The sequence below is a fragment of the Fukomys damarensis genome, unplaced genomic scaffold (genome assembly GCF_012274545.1).
Source record: "Fukomys damarensis isolate Sample0158 unplaced genomic scaffold, DMR_v1.0_HiC HiC_scaffold_14, whole genome shotgun sequence".
Classification (NCBI taxonomy): domain Eukaryota; kingdom Metazoa; phylum Chordata; class Mammalia; order Rodentia; family Bathyergidae; genus Fukomys; species Fukomys damarensis.
Window position 1 is genome coordinate 70,965,011 of NW_022900926.1, and position 15,009 is coordinate 70,980,019.

A 15,009-nucleotide genomic window follows, 5' to 3' on the forward strand; every position below is an offset into this window, starting at 1 on the left:
AAGTTAGTGTAGAAAGTGCTTAGGAGATTGTCTGGCACATAACAGAGCTATATGTGATAGGTTACGCTTTACATAGCCTTTAGTATGCACCAGGCACTGATGTATTAATTCAGGTCATTCCTAATCAGCCCCATAAGGCAGATACTACTGTTTTTCTCATCTTACAAGCATGAGATGATAAGAATCTTGCTCCAAGTCACACAGCAAGTGGTAGGGGAAAAACTCACCAGTAGCATTTCCACTTAAAATTACATTATCACAGCTAAACACAGACCTGGGCTGGACCCAGGGTACTACCAAGTGTCAACTATTGCTTTCTCTCAGGATCCTGAAGGTGCCTGCCCCTGCTTCACTTATACACAATACTGTAGCAATAACGGAAACAGTAGATGTTGTTTTAAAGTCAGACAGATACTGTGTCAGCTAAAAGTTCTAGCAAGGAGATAATCTACTAAAAAAGATAATACTATGAAAAAATTGTCTTCTCTCTCAAGCTTCAAAAAAGAACTTCCTTCCTCTAAATTTATTGTTAAGTTTTTAAACAGATTTTTCCAAGATTCTGGCCATATCTGAAGGGAATTAACCATAAATTGCACACAAAGAAATCAAATTAAATGAGGTGAAAGTAATTTGTGAAATTTATATGAATGTCACATTTGAATACACGGGCTGCCAATGGAAAAAACATGTTTCCCAAGAATGGCAGTGTTTTGATTTTCTGGGAAATGAGTGTTTTCAGTATATAAGAACTGCACATATAGCCAGCTTTTCTTTGTGAATGAGAACCGTCTGAACGGGAGCGCAAAGGGATTTACCACGTCACCGTCATCCAGCCTCCGTAGACTGTGATTAAATAAAATTTAAAACAGGATTACAATGTCTCAGAATAATTAGGCCAGGGGCTACATGTATTCCTGGGATTTTTTGAGGGAAAATAAGCAAGTTGAAAATGCCCAGAAGGTTGAGGATGTAGACCTTAAATTTGCTTTCAAAATAAACACAAATAAAAGTTCACCCTGAATTTCCTAAGACACATTGGTTTTTTTTTTCCTTCTATGGCAGCAACAGGATATTCGTTTAGCCATAAATCCACCATTTGTTTGATACCAAGAGCTAATCCCCTTGCTTAACTACTCCTGAGCAGCTATTCACACACGCATTCCTCAGTGCTTTCCCCATTGTCTCTACCCTTGATAAAACCTTCAAGGACATTGCCTTGTTCATCTTTTTATTCTAGTGCCTCACACGTAGTAGATGCTCATTAAATGTAGCTTATGTTTCTAACTTGGTCTCTTGCATGGGAGCAAGTAAAATGCTGCTGTGTGGAGGCATTTCAGTGATTATAAAAACTTGGGATATTTTTATACATGGGGATGGTGAGGACCCCTGAGTCATGTGACCAGGTAGTCACAGCAGCAGAGCCTGTACTTTTTAGCTGTCTTGAACATGCCTTTTTGTTCCACTGTATCCTTTGAACTGACTTAGTCTCCACATGACTTCCAGCCTCTGGCCAAACCACTTTAAAAATCACTCACATCCAGGTAATAGTATGGTATGTTGTCCTATACCTATTAATGGTAGAGTGATTGTGTTTCTTTTTGAAAGAGACTCAGAATAAAGGCACTTCCCCTACCCCAATTTGCCGATAACAACGAACCTAACAATCACAGCCCCCTCTACAGTTTAGGAAAACAATTTACCATCCTCTGGCAGAGAGGGCTGCAAAGTCCTGCATTCCTTTGGCGTGAACACCACATCCAAGTCATCATCAGTGAAATCTCCCAGCTCTGGGCCCAGCTCCACATCCAGGCTGTCGAGGTGGGTCATCAGAAGTCCTTCCAAGTCCACTGGGTCATAGAACTGAGGCTGGAGGGCCGGGGAAAGAAACAGGATGGTTCCACACAGTTTCTGGCAACAGTAGATATCTGCCTTGCCCTCCTGTTCAGCTCAGCATTTTGCTATTAGCCTAAAATGAAGTGACACTGGAGGAGCTGTCAAACACAGGAGCGGCCATACGGAAAGGAAAAGAACTGCAGCAATGGAAAATCAAGTCATAACATGATGAGTAATTAAAATCACATCCCAAGGCAGAATTTGTCTCTGCTTAATTGCATCTTGATGAGGAATCTTGAGGAGATCCAAAATGAAATCTCAAGGTTTTGCTGAAATTTTATAATTTCTCCTGCAAAAGCTGTCTGAGGCCATGTTTTGTTTGCCTAAATGTTTGCCCAAATGCAAGTTTACAGAAACTCAGGCAAACTCAACACCCTGGCTGAGCATTCAGGCGCAGTGTTTCCTTTGGCCTGAGTTATCCTCTATGCTGAATCTCAAAAGCACTCCATAAGTAATCACAGCTGACGGTGAGCCAGACTCAAGGCTGAACTCCTCCAGAGTAGTCACGTCCAAGCACTGCGGGGCTGACTACTGCTGGTCAGCTGGAGATTTTTCACTGGATGGAACCTCCCTGAGCTAACACAGGGCAATCTGCTGAGTCTTCACGGCCAAATTTGACTCATTTTATTAGAATGAAAAGTTGTCAACATTTTGTCTTGTTGGCGAAATCCAAAGACTTAGGAACCACTGCTTTAAGGAAGTAAGAGAAACACTTAGATCAGGTAGATTTCCCTAACAGTAACAACAGTAGCAATAATGATAGTAATAGTAACAGTAACAACTCATGCAGCTCTAGACCACTGAATCATCAGTCCCAGGGGACACTGTTTTCCTGGACCTCTACCTTCACTGCAGTGACTAAACAAACACCTCAGATTCTTGATTTGTAAACTTTGAAGTGAAACAAGGACAGAGCCAGAGGAAATGCTAACAAAACTGGTTTCTGATCCCCTTGAAATCACACACCAGTAAGGGCTTCAAGTTGGAGAAAGGAGCAAAGCAATTAAGATGAGAGAACATAAATGTGGCTCCTCTGTCCCCTCCTGGTTTTACTGTCCCTGCTAGTAATGGAGGCAGGAAAGAATTTCACTGGGGAGAAAGGACGAAGCTGCGATGTGGGCAAAACACTTCCCACCTGGATTCCTGAAGGCAGCTGACTCAGGCGGAAGAGAAGGTGATGGGATGACCCTCAGTGGAGAACAAAGCACTCCCGTAATTCTCTCTAGGTGCTATGGGAAAGGACAGATGCTCCCTTTGGTTTTGACTGGGACCTGCGATCAGCTGAGGAGAGGACCACAGTCCTCTCAAGAGACTCAGATCGGCCTCTGCAGGACTGGGTGTGCAGAAAGACACTAACTCTACCAGAGGGGCTGTCATCTGCGCATAGAACAAATGGACCTCCGCAGACCACAGAAGGCGAGTTGGAGGGAGAACGCAGACTCAGGTCCTACTGCAGACTCTCCTACTGCCCTGTTACCCAGACACCACCCAGAAAAGCTCAGGGTCAGACTTTTAAATGACTTCTGCGGGAACTTACACAAAATGGATTTTTGTATCCCTAACCTTATGTAAAATTTTGATCAGTTAAAATAATGATTATTGAGTATTTAGGTCATTATATACATCTCATTCAGTCCTCGCTAGAATCCTAGGATGTATACACCCTTTACTAAGGATTTACTGAGTGCAACTCGATGAGTTGGGCATCAGGATTCACAGGGGCACAGGGCACTACTCTCATGGAGCAGTACTGTAATCGACCATGAGAGTTCACGTTTTAACCTTCTCACATACAAATAACACTACCTTTAGTGAGGGAAGTTGATTACCGAGCATGAATTATGTGGAAATTTGCCAAGCTTCAACACACAGTTCATGATAAAGCCACAACCTCTTGAGGTCTGAATATATTCCATGATGGAACCGACTACAAACTCATAGAAATAACAGAATTATTACTAAATAAGCTTCTAGCAATGCACACAGTTAGCATTAATAATCTTGCTCACTCTTTCTATACTAAAACTAACAAGGAAGGAAACTGGTCATTCTAAACATGGTGTAAATAAGTCTTGCATTGGCAGGTGCTAGAGACTGCACTTACTCTTAGCTAGTTTTTCAAACAGTTTTTCCTCTTGGAAGTTCACATAAACAGAAATCAGAAAAAAACTTTGTTTTCTGAACTATCTGAAATCTTAATCTCAAGAATGGGCTTTATTATGAGTTAAAGAGTACACACACACAAGGAGATATATATATATATATACACACACACACACACACACATATATAAAAAAGTATATATATATATATATATGTATATAGATATGCACACAAACACACACATTATGTAGTGATAAAGGGAGAAAACAAACACTGTGAGAGTCACATAGCATTGGTGTTTGTTTGTTTGTTTTTAGTACCAGGAATTAAACCTGGGTCCTTGCTCTTGTGAGGCAGATGATGGAACCATTGAGCTAAATTCCTGGCCCATATAGCATTGGTTTTTGTTTGGGGGGATGAAATTTGGGAATCAGGTAGGGTTGGGGTGGGGGATGTTCTCAGATCAGTCCAAGGAAGGGCTTTGGCCCTTGGAAGCTTCAAATCTAACTATAAAATTGAAATGTTTTTCCTCTGCTGTTCAGTGATGACCAAAGATTAGTTAAAATGCTATGATCCAAAGTAATTTCAAGAAGGTTCTCTGTGGATCATGAATTATCACACTATGCATATCATTTGGTATAATAATGTCAGAAAATATTGAAGATTGCATATAATCTTCAATCAGTCTTTACCTAACTGATGGTTTTATGGTGGGTCAACCTCGCTAGGCTGAACTGTGTTCTCTCAAATTCCCTTTGGAACATGTGTCCAGACAACCTGGGCTTCCAGACAGAGTTGGAGGACAGAGGGAGGCTATAACCTTTTGGAGCATACGCACATCTTCTTCCAGTGATACAATCAAACACTAAATTAAGTGCTGCTATGAGGAGATACTGTTATAGTAGTTAAAGTCCCTAATCAGTTGACTTTAGCATAATCAAAAGAGACTATCAGGGTGGGCCAGACTTAGGCAGAAGCCTTTCCGAAGAAGGTGCAGCCTCTCCCAAAGTTCAGAGAAGCCAAGCATCAGCCCATGTCATTGGGTTCCAGCCCACTGTGATCGGCTTCCTGTCTGCCCTGTGGATTTCAGGCTTGGTAAATTACTAGGGGTCAGGCAGTAACCTGAGGAAACACAGTCTCTGGTCATAAAGAATTTTTAACACTTCTCTAGTGAAGGCTTATGTAGCCTTTCTTTTTAGTTATTTCTTTCAGAGGCCCAAATAGACTAGAAATGCATAAAAAATGTGATAGATCCCTAAAGGCTTACAGCCAAATATCCATTTTTCAAATTAAACAAATTTGAGCTTTTCCTTGTCTTTCAATGCATGTCAAGAGGTTATTTCTCCTCAAAGAGGTAAGATTCTCTAAAATTGAGAATTCCAGGACTATGTTGATTTAAAAAGTAACTTACATAGCTGTTGTTATTAGAAAGCATCTACCTCGCTTCAAGATCATGGATACAGCCTGGAATTCCCAAGGACTGTATGTTCCCAAATTGTTCTTAGTGTAATAATCCTTTTTGTTGCTTACACTGACACTGCTGAGTCTTCAGCCAATATGTCTCATAGCCAGGAACTACATGTATGAAAGAAAGTTGATCTCTATGTAAACTCAAGCACCTGCAAACACACACACTCACAGGTCAGTAATAACCTGGTTTTCAATCAGATGATCTTCTGGGCACTCATTTTTTTACCCATGTGTTTGGAACTCAGAACATGATTTTTCATTATATTATTATATTGGTAGTTAAGTTCACTGGCTAGTTCACAAAAGTGCATGTAAAGTGCAAAGAAGCGGAGTATGGAGGTGAACACTTGTAATCCCAGCACTCTAGGAGGCTGAGGTAGGAAGGGTGCAAGTTCAAGCTCAGCCTGGGAAATTTAGTGGCATAGCAACATTCTTTTGTTAAAAAAGGAGGGCAGGGAGGGAGAGAGGGAGAGAGTGAAAGAGAGAAAAGAGAGAGTTCGGTAATGTAGCTCAGGGCAAAAGGTTCAATCCCCAGTGGCACAAGAAAAAAAAAAGCACAAAACCAAAGCATACAACATCAGCACCACTACTGAATATAACTAGAAACTAAAGGAGATTACCAAGGATCAAATGAGGTCATGTATTTGAAGCACGTGCATCCAAGTATCCAAGAAAGGCAAATATAAATTTGAAATATAATATTACAAGTCATATTTTCTCCATGATCATGTATTGAGCATAATTCCTCACTACTTGATAGATTTCTAACACTGTGTGCCTGGCTCCCAACCTTGGTGATGTAATTCAGCCAAGGGGCCAGAAACTGAGATCCTGGTCCTCTGCCCCTTGGCATCCATTCTCCCCCACAAGAGCACCCATGTTCTTTTCAGTATGCTGCCTGAGCAGAAATATAAACCCAAAGGATGGCTACATAACCCACGTAACAGAAGGTCAGGCGATTATGCTTCCTTCCCAGAATTCTAACTGATGAATGGACACAGGAATGGCAGAAAATAGCTGGAGCATATCTGTGCTAGGGGTGAAACCAGAGGAAGGTCTAGCAGCCATCATTTCCCACAGCATTTTCTTAGTTTTAAGGGGTATAAGAAAGGACTAGGATCAAGAGTGATATTCTATTAACCACCAAGGAAAAGCAAACCAATCTATAATGACGTGCTATTTTATAATTGCGAGGATGGCTATAACAAAAAAAAGACAGGTAATAAGTGTTGGCAAGGATATGGAGAAACTGCGGTGTTCATACATTGTTGGTGCGAATGTAAAACAAGGCGTTACTTTGGAAAATGATCTGGCAGTTCCTCAGTAAGTTAAATACTTCCCATATATCTTGACAATTCCACTCCTAGGTATATACTGAAAAGAAATAAAAACATATTTCCACACAAAAATTAAAACATGAACATTCATAGTAGCATTATTTGCAATCGCTAAAAGTAGAAACCCAAATATCCACCAACTGGCATATACAAAAAGTGATGTATCACAGAATGAAATACTTCTCAGCAATAAAAAAGAATGAAGTACTGATAGATACACAACATGGACAAATCCTGAAAATCCACATATCATGTGATTCCTTCTATGCAAGGCCCACAATAGGAAAATCTATAGAAACAGAAAGTAGATTAGTGGGAGGTGGATGCAGAAAAAATGGAAAGTAACTGCTAATGAGTACAGCGTTTCTGGTCTTTTCTGAAGTGAAGAAAATGTTTTAAAATTATGGTGATACATAACTCTGAATATACTAAAAATCATGGAACTGTACATACTAAATGAGTGAAGTGAATAGTAAATAAATTATATCTAAATAAAGTAGACAGCTAATAGATACATATAGATATAAATTGTGTGTAAGTATTCCACAGAGTCGAGTGACTGAAAAACAATTACCAGGTTTAGCGTGACAAAAAATGGATGTCGCCAATTTTTAAAAAATCAAATTAAGCCACTGTACAAAACAAAAGGCCTAACTTGTGTAAAGAATAATCTCTTGTTCTTGGCACCAGAGGAGCTCAAACCAACCTAGGATTATTGATTTGCTCACTGGAGAAGGTAACTGTAAGTCACAGAGGGCCAAGAAAACCCAGCAAGGCCCTTTTTTACCCTTCCTGACCTTCAAGTTGACCTTTTCACAGACAAGACTACCTTGCCAGAGACTTCTGTTTTCAGGTTCTCACTCAAAAATTCTAAAGCATATGTCTTAGCCTCATGGCCACCCTGAAGCCTTCCTTCCCAGACCAGAGTGGTCCACAGGCCGTGGATACTCAGAAATGCCCAGAAAAAAAGTGTCACAGTGAGAGGACCAGAGATGCAGTACGAGCAGACGAGCGCTTTCATGTCGAAGCAAAATCTACAGTTTAGCAGCAAAGCTTATGTTGGTTTTTTTTTCCATCATGAAACTAGAATGTTCCTACTCTCTATTCTTTCATAACCAGAGCCAACTGGCTTGACTCCACTTCCTAGGAGTTTCTAATTATGAGATACACCACTGATCTTCTCTGAAACTTGAGGCCTGAACCAACACTAACACTATTTCCTATCTCTACAGAATCAATTGTACGAAAGGCAATTAAACCTGTCCTATGTGTGCGAGATGTGGTGGCACATGCTGTAACCCCAGCACTCTAGAGGGCTGAGGCAGCAATAAGAAGCCCACCCTGGTCAACTCAACACCTCAGTGAGAACCCTAACTCAAAATAAAAAACAAACAAAGGGGTGGGTATGTAGCTCAGTGTTGAGGTCCTGGGTTCAACCCCCAGCAAATCATGCACACATATACACACAAACACAAAATAAAAAGAAAAGAAGAAACCTGTCAAATATGACAAGTATCATGTTTTCTTTAATATGTGGAATCTAGAAAAAAAAAAGATGACATGAAAGTAGAAAGGAAAGAATCAAACAAGAGAAAAGGTATGGGGGGACCGACATGTTCCAAGTACATTATATACAGGTGTGAAAATGCACCAATCAAGTAGTTTGTAAACTTAATATGCACAAATATATATATATATATGCGTATATATATATATATACATATATGTATGTAAAACACATATATATATAAATAAAACAGCAGAAAAAGACACTATTTGGGGAGAAGGAAATTTCAAAGAATACTATTAATATGTTATGTAAAGTGGAAGAGAAACACTGTACCCATGAAACAAGAATATGATGATCCAATAAGAGCAGCAGTGCTCACACTTTTCTTGCAGGATCCACTAATATTTTTTTCAAAATTATACATAATCTGAAAATATTCTGGTTATCTCTACCACTATATATAATATATATAATATATATAATATATATAATCTCATCTTCTTTATCCAGTCTCCAATTGATGGGCAATTGGACTGTTTCCAAGTTTTAGCTATTATAAACTGTACCACTGTAAACATGGGTGAGCATATATTGTATATATATGTTAGAAGTTAGAAGAGGTACTAAATATTTATTGATTTACTATATATAATATGTAATAAATCTAACATGAACAATGTATTTATGGAAAAATAATAATTCTAAAACAAAAAAATAGTAGTAATAGTGCTTCCGTTTTACATTTTTTTTAAGCTCTTCAGTATCTAGCTTACTAAAAGACAGCTAGATTCTCCAAACAAAATGTAGGAGAGGACCTGCGAGGCAGGATGAGCAGGTAAGTGCTTTCATGTTGAAGCACCGTTTGTCCTTAAAATGAAAACAGTGAATTATCTCACAAGGAAAAAAATTACTTCATATCACTTAAAATCTTGAAAATAAAATTTCTCTCTTGAGGCCCCACACACATATTAAACTAGCAGAAATAGGCTGAAATAATAAAATTCCACATTGTCAAGGTGCGGGAAAACCAGCATGCGCTGCCCCCTGGTAGGCTGGTATATTGGTCCAGTGTCTCTGAAAAGTAACTGTAAAACACAGAGAGAACTATAAAGCTGCCATTGTTCTTTTATCTAAACTCACTTTGGAGAATATACCCCTATGGAATTCATGCAAAAAAGAATACAACTTGAGCAGAAATGAACCTGAGAACTGTATATCTGATAGCATGATAGCAAATAACCAAAATAAAAGAATCCAACACTAGGACAACTGTTGAACAAATACCAGCTTATTAAAAAAAAAAAACCACCTCAGATATTTAGTCATTTAAAATGACAAAAGTATGAATTAGGTTGACCCACAGAAATGTGCACACCTGTAAAAAATAGTGACACCAAATATAAACATGTTACAATATTTAGATACTCCCACATTATGTGGTTATATTCTAATAAATCCATCATAATTTGATAATATTACAAGTCAAAAATGCTTTTAATCCACCCAACCTACTGAACACCAAGGCTCAGTAACTGAACACTGGTTGTTTCCCCGCACTATCGTGTGACTGACTGGGATCTCTTGTGGTGAGGTCCTCCTGTAGTGCGTCCCTAGTTTAAGGAGGGATCAGAATTCAGAACTCAAGTATGGCTCCTACTAAATGTGTATCGCTTTTGCACCATCGCAAAGCCAAAAAATCATAGGCTGAACCATTGTAAGTTGGGGTCTCTCTGTGTGTGGAAATATACCAGAGAATGCCTTTAGCAGTCATTTAAGGAGAGTTTAATTACTATTTCGTTCATTCTTCCACCTGTGAAATTAAGTTCATAATTTTTAGAAGTGTACATATAAAATAGCATTCAGGCAAAGTATGTTATTTGGGATTTTAAAAAGTTGTGTAAGCATCAATTATTAAATTTACTGATACGGAACTTCAATCCCAAAAGAACACTTAGTGTCCCAGTATCCAAATGAACTCCCTTGCTCTATATTAGTGCAGGGGAAATCTGGCCCCAGAAACAGGAACAGGCCAGGGCGAGCACTCACACAGGCTCAGCGTGCAGGCAGGGACTGGTTGTGGCAGGGGGGGGTGGGGGCACTTATTTTCCTCTGTGCTTCATTCTCAGACGCACTTTGGCAGGTCCAAGATAAGTTTCATGATTCTGGGTTTATATCTTGATAGTATTCCCTTAATGAATTGAGATACCTGTTTCTAAAGATCTTAAGACATCCTCTTTATTTCCAAAAATTTCCTGGAAGGGCGCCTTGGGGTTTGTGCGACATGTCACACACTGGGCACTGGGCAGCCAGCACGATGGTGAGGGACTGGTGCTTATGGAGAGAGCAGATGGGTACAGGAGCTTTGTACTTTTATTCAGACCCAAGGGTTATTGTGACACACAACTGGGACCAGACTCAGGGAAACTAATTCTAGAACAGAGTTTGCCAAATGTAATCTCTGGATCATGTGCATCAAGGCATCATTTAGTCAACAGAAGTGCAGATTCCTGGACCTTACCCCAGTACCGAATTATCATCTGTTCTGCTGTGGCCTAGAAAACTACACATTAAGCCAGGAACATCGGGTGATTTTTATGACCAAAGAGACCTAACATTTATTAAAACTGCAGTGGTTGATTCACTCATTAACTCATCAAACACTGAGTGCCAGGCCTTCTACTAAGTCCTAGGGATTGAAGTCAAAGATGTGCTGCTGCTGCTGCTGCTGCTGCTGCTGCTGCTGCTGCTGCTGCTGCTGCTGCTGCTGCTGCTAGGAAGCTTAGCACAATGACTGGTGAGAGGGAGGAAGATGGATAATTGACTAATTTTAATGCGATAAGTGCTATTTCACAGGATTGTGCACATTTCCTTGTAAGCAAGCAGGGAGAAGTTACTAATACAACCTAAGAATTCTTAGAAAGCTTCGGGGGTGAGGAAATTTTTGAAACAGATTTTGGAAGAATTAGTAGGAGGAGGCCTGGTGGAAAGAAAACAATGCATTTCAAACATGTTTAAAAAATTAATGACATCTAGCCATCAGGATTACTCATTCCAACTCAAGTGTTTTAACCATGACGCTCCCTGTTTCTAGACAATGCACGTAGTGAGAGCAAAGAGGAGTTTTGATGTTTGACATTTGCCAGCTGCTTGAGTTGAAGCAGTTAACTAGGCTGGGATCTTAGTCTTACTGCATTTAAACTGAAGGTTCTGGACTATGTGATCTCATGGGCACCTCTATAGATCTAACTGAGAAAGATATATGAGAATCCCCAAGTGAAACAATCTGAACCTCAAACTACACCAGCAGCTATGCTAGGAATCACATGGCCCTCAAGACCCCTCTCCAGCTTCCATGCCCGAAAGAAAATTGTTACACTACATATTGGTGTATGCCCAGCAGCCAAAAGGTCTGGAAGGATAAAACTGACTCAAGGCCCAACCTGCCTATAATTATCTAAACAGGTCCGAAGGACACTTGAGGTTTTCTAAATCCAACAAATTTTAAACAATAGTACCAAATGGAGGGCTAAAGCAAATGTCTAACTTCTTTTTGTTAACTAACAACTCATTGTAAAACACTCAAGAAATGCAGAGTATAAAGTACAAAGCTGCTAATAATAATAGATCATTACAGGTCGCATACAGATGGAAGCACTCACAAGCATATGGCAGGTATAATTACATCTCACAAAATAGCTGCTGTTTACACTACATATTGGTGTATGCCCAGCAGCCAAAAGGTCTGGAAGGATAAAACTGACTCAAGGCCCAACCTGTCTATAATTATCTAAAGAGGTCCGAAGGACACTTGAGGTTTTCTAAATCTAACAAATTTTAAACAACAGTACCAAATGGAAGGCTAAAGCAAATGTATAACTTCTTTTTGTTAACTAACAACTCATTGTAAAACATTTATTGGTGTATGCCCAGCAGCCAAAAGGTCTGGAAGGATAAAACTGACTCAAGGCCCAACCTGTCTATAATTATCTAAAGAGGTCCGAAGGACACTTGAGGTTTTCTAAATCTAACAAATTTTAAACAACAGTACCAAATGGAAGGCTAAAGCAAATGTATAACTTCTTTTTGTTAACTAACAACTCATTGTAAAACATTCAAGAAATACAGAGTATAAAGTACAAAGCTGCTAATAATAATAGATCGTTACAGGTCGTATACAGATGGAAGCACTCACAAGCATATAGCAGGTATAATTACATCTCACAAAACAGCCACTGTTTAAGAATTAGAAGTGATTGGCTCTGGGCGATGTAAATATCAAAGGGCTATGCCACAGTGTAGGGCAGAGAGAATGGCTTCTGGAATTGATCACGTGAAAAGCTTTTCCTGAGATGTACTCTCAGAGACTTTCAGGCACTTTTAAATTTAAAAGGCTACAAAGTGAATGTTGCATCAAATTACACACACACACACACACACACACACACACACACACACACACACATGTACATGGTCTGAGCAATGAAGTCTGAAAGGAAGTCCTCAAAGTTCTTCAGTCAAAAGCCTCATAACAGATTACTTTGGGTTTGGAGAGTCTCATATTTTCCATCTCTTCTTATACAAACATCCCATAAATGTATAGCTTCGGTGAAGCTGATACAATAAGTGGAAGCATGACTACAGTGCTCCTCTTAACTAACAAGCCATGGAACCTTAGCTTCTTCTGTATAGGAGAGTCCCAAATCCCTCTCACTTGGAAAATCCCTCTGAGGAGAAAGGTCTTCTTTAGATGGCTTAAGAGTCGGAAGATCCCAACTGTAAGCCCAGAGTAGCATCACTCAGTGTTTGCAGAATCTTTACGGCATTTCCTCTCCTCAACCCTCATGTATCCTCGTACAATTTAGTTCTCTCCTGGTCCAATCACCACCTACCGATGCAGCAGCATAATCACCTAAAAGGGCATCTGTAAAGTTCGGGTGCTTTTCATTTGTACCTGTTTTAATATACAGTAAAAGGGGTTTCTTCAGACATGCAGGCTCAGGCATGAAGATGCAGGTTTAACACAGGTAAACAAGGTTCCAAAGGAGGAAGTGAGGCAAAACAGGAGCAGAAGTAACATTTACAGAACAAAGTTGACTGGATTCAGAAAGCTCTGTATTCCCCCATCAGAATAAAAAATGAGGAAATCAAGCCTACACATAGTAGGATAAAATTGCTGAAAATCGAAGAGAAAGAATTTGAAAACATTTAGGGAAAAGACACATCTACTTGAAAGTGGACTAATAATAACAGTAACTGACTTTTCAGTCAAAAAGTGAAATCCAAAAGCCAATGCAACATTTTCAAAGCCTTGAAAGAAAACAACTACCAACCTAGAGTTTTCTACCCAATGAAAATATCCTCCATAAGTAAGGAAGAAACAAATACTCGGTCAGATAAACAAAAACAGAGAAAATTTATTACCATCAGAATCATATGAAAACAAGTAGTAAAGAGAGTTTTTCAGGCAGAAGGGAAACCTTCCCAGATAGATGATTGGAAATACCAAAAGCCAGGGAGTTCATCAAAAGGTGAACTTTAGAGACATTCATAGCTAAATGGATACACACTGGGGTGATAAGTGAAATAAATAGGACAGACATGTGTAAATACCAAATAGTTTCACTGGTGTGAAACACTGAAAGTGGAAATAAGGGCCAAAATGTATAATAGATAATTTGAAATACAAAAGATCCAAAGGGGAAGGGGGAGTAGGAGGGTTGGGGAAAGGAAAGAAGGGAATGGAATTAATACGAGAAAAGGAACAAAAATGGAGACAAACGCTTTGTAAATAAGGAGGGGTACAGGGGTTGAAGGTATGGCAGATGAATGGGGGCAAAATAAGAACCAAGATACATTATGTAAAGGTACAAATGTCCAATGATGAGTGCCATTATATTGTATACCTTAAATGTACCCATAAAATTAATTTTTTAAAAAGATAAACCTGAATGATAATGACTATACAGCAGAAATATAATACTACAAGGTGGAGTTTCAAATATAAGCACATTTAAAATACACATCAATAGGTGGGGATTTACCTCAGTGGCACCACACCTGCCTCACAAGTGCAATGTCCTGAGTTCAATCCCCGGTATCCCCCAAAAATAAAGGAAAAAAAAAAAAAGAAAGAAAACGCATATCAATGATAACACGAAAGACGGAAGAAGTAAATGAAAGTCATTTTTTGTTGTTTTTGCCCCACAAGCACCCCACATATGCGCCTACGAAGCAGGTGCGGTACCACTGAGCTACTCCCCTGCCCAGAAGCCAAGCATTTTAAAGCCCTGTATTGTCTGGGAAATGGTAAAAGTACTAAGTACTATTAGATACCTAGCAAGTCAAGCATGCATTGTTGTAATACCTATGGAAGCAAGAGGCAGGTGAGAAAAATAGAAAAAGAAAACACAGTATGTCTGTATATCTAAACCCAAATATACCAGCGACTATGTTAAATGTAAAAGATTACATCCTTCCATGGAAAGACCAGATTGTCAAACAACTTTTTAAAAACCTATGTGCTAGTTAGAAGAAATACATTTTCTTTTGAAATGAGTTATGGGGGTATAATCAACAGGAAACACACTGCGCTTTTGTGGTACTGGGGATTGAATGTAGGGCCTTCAAACTGAACTACATGCCCAGTTCTTAAATGTGTAAAACATATAAATATATACATATATAAATATAAATATA

The 15,009-nt window shown here is 39.2% G+C and overlaps 1 pseudogene; it reads right to left on the reverse strand.

Moving 5' to 3' along the window:
• Window positions 1-15,009, reverse strand: part of LOC104866378 — a 47,322-nt pseudogene that overhangs the window by 10,818 nt on the left and 21,495 nt on the right.